Source organism: Octodon degus, unplaced genomic scaffold (assembly GCF_000260255.1).
Source record: "Octodon degus isolate 3935 unplaced genomic scaffold, OctDeg1.0 scaffold00018, whole genome shotgun sequence".
Classification (NCBI taxonomy): Eukaryota; Metazoa; Chordata; class Mammalia; order Rodentia; family Octodontidae; genus Octodon; species Octodon degus.
The window spans coordinates 15,831,804-15,834,365 of record NW_004524594.1 but is presented as its reverse complement, the minus strand read 5'-3'; positions in this window follow the sequence as shown (position 1 = coordinate 15,834,365).

Genomic DNA, 2,562 nt, shown 5'->3' with positions numbered 1-2,562 from the left:
TGTAGAATAAATGCTTGCCTGGCAAGCGCAGGGTCCTGAATTCAATCCCTAGTACTGAAAAAAAAAATTAATATAACTGGGGCTGGGGAGATGGCTCAGCAGAATAAGCACTTCCCTGGTAAGCATAAGGGCCTGAGTTCAATCCCCAGTTTTGCAAAAAAAAAAAAAAAGCATTAAAAAACCAATGCTCATTCTAAGCTTTTGAAACTGCCTAGATCACATGTGAAGCAGCTTGGTTGGGAAAGATCTGGGAGAGATCATGAAAGGTTTGTAAAATTGGAAGACATTCATCAGAATGAACAACTAACTGCACATGGATTGCGCACATTTTGTTTTTGAGATGCTGGGGATCAGACTGCACACTTTTTTTTTTTTTTTTTTTTTGCAGTGAAGAGGATTGAACCCAGGGCCTTGCACAGGTTAGGTGAGTATTCTACCCCTGAGCTACACCCTAGTCATGACAGAATTTTAAAAGATTTAATTACCTACATTAAAACATCACATCATGGGCTGGTGAGATGGCTCAGTGGTCTAAAGCACCTACTTAGAACAAGCTTAGCAAAGCACAGGGACCACGGTTCAATCCCCCAGCACCACATGCCAGCCAGCCCCGCCCCCTGGTGGGCTGGCCACACACAAATAAATAAGTAAATAAATAAATTTTAAAAAAAAGCATCACATCATACCCCATCAATGTACACAATTCTGATTTGTGCATTAAAATAATATTTTATGGCTCCTCCCCTGGGGCGCGCTGAGAGGGCACTGAGACTGGGTGTGGTGGCCCGTGCCTGTAATCCCAGAGTTTGGGAGGCTGAAAACAGGAGAATCACTACGAGTCCATTCTATGCAGTGGGACCCTGTAGACCCTGTCCTAGATAAAAAATATTTTTAAAATGTAATAACGTTATTCAGATACAGGAAACATTTGGGAATATACTTGCATTGCTTTAAGGATAAACTAAGAAAATTTCATTTAATGGGCAAAGGAACATACAGTGAACGGCAACATTATTTAATACTACCCACTATAATTTTCCATCAGTGTATTTTCTCTGATGTATGTGGCATGAACAAACTACACAATGGTGTGAGGGACCATAAAGATTTTATTACCACTTGTGTGGTGTTTCTGTATCACTCACTTTGTGTATTAATTGTGGGTATCTCAAATTCAGAGCTATTAAACATTTATGGCAGGGTAATTCATTTCCTACACTTTCCATAGAAGCAAAACTTCAGTGCTCAGAAAAGTACTTGTAAGTAGCTAGTTGTGAAAATTTAAGATTCTAGACGCTCTAGTCTGCGAAAAGAAGAGTCAATGTTGTAAATAAGATTTATATTATTTCTCTACAGGATCTCCGATTTGGCAAGTTCTTTCCTCGAGGAAAACTTTTCAAAGATATCCTTAGTAAATGCATACTGTAATTAGCATAAAATTGGCAAGGTCACCGACGTCCACACGTTTGAATTCATTTGTAAATAACGGCTACTCTTAGTTCGCTTCCCCACTGGGAAAGCAGGCGTCAAGCTAGCATCACAGGTGCAGAGGGGCTTTAAAAAAAAAAAAAAAAAAGACAAAAGGATGTAGGCACCAGGAGGAAAACAGAATCTTTCTCGGAACAAAATTAACCACGGGCTGAGTAGCAGATCTATTGCCAGGTACTGTACTGCTGAAGTTTAATTTGCTTTTTGAACGGTCATTAGTGTATCCAGTTTATTAAGTCTTCCACTACGTTTGTCTGATTTACTTAAACCTTTGTTAGGTTTATCTTGAGAGATTTTTGCGTTAAGCACGTAATAGGTGTTAGACAAATATTGATTTTTTTAAAGGGAGGCGATCATTAAATTTAAACTTGCCTGTTATTTTAACTTTCAATCTATGGCTTAAGCGCCAAGCGATTTGTACCATCCCTTAATTTCACTACTCCGAAGAAACACAACTCTTGATACACAACAGAAGAGCATCGGTCATTAAATCATCCCATACCAAACAGCTTGGAAGTCAGATAGGAAATGTCTGGGTGGAGTCCCGCTGAGGTTTCAAATCTCGGGCAAAAAAACCGCAACACAAAATGCTTAGTGAGTTTAAATTTATTGTAATTAAAGTCATCCAGATGGTAGTTGAATTAATCAATACAGAGGCAGTATTTATCTTGGGATAGAAGATTCTGAAATTCAGAGTAAGAAAATCCCCAAGGTGGGGGTGGGGACAGTTAATAAGAGCCCCAGGGAAAGGCCCTTTCAGCGAGGACTGCAAAAATACGTTTGAATTTGAATCTCTTTGAATATAAATCTCCCCTAACAGCAGGAAAAGGGTCCTTTAGCCCGCAAGCGCGGGGCAGGAAGGGAGTAAACAAAACTGTAAAACAGTCCGTTCAGCTGTTTTTCGCTTTGGAGGCGCAATGAAAGAAATCCCCATTTGGGAACTGAGTCCCTCAAAAATAACCTGAAGGGTCACGTCCTGAAACCCAAGCAGCGCGCTGACAAGCGCCCCTCCGCCGCACCCCACGCCGGTTTCCGCCCGCCGCCCCTTCCCCCGCGCGCCGCCGCCGCCAGCGC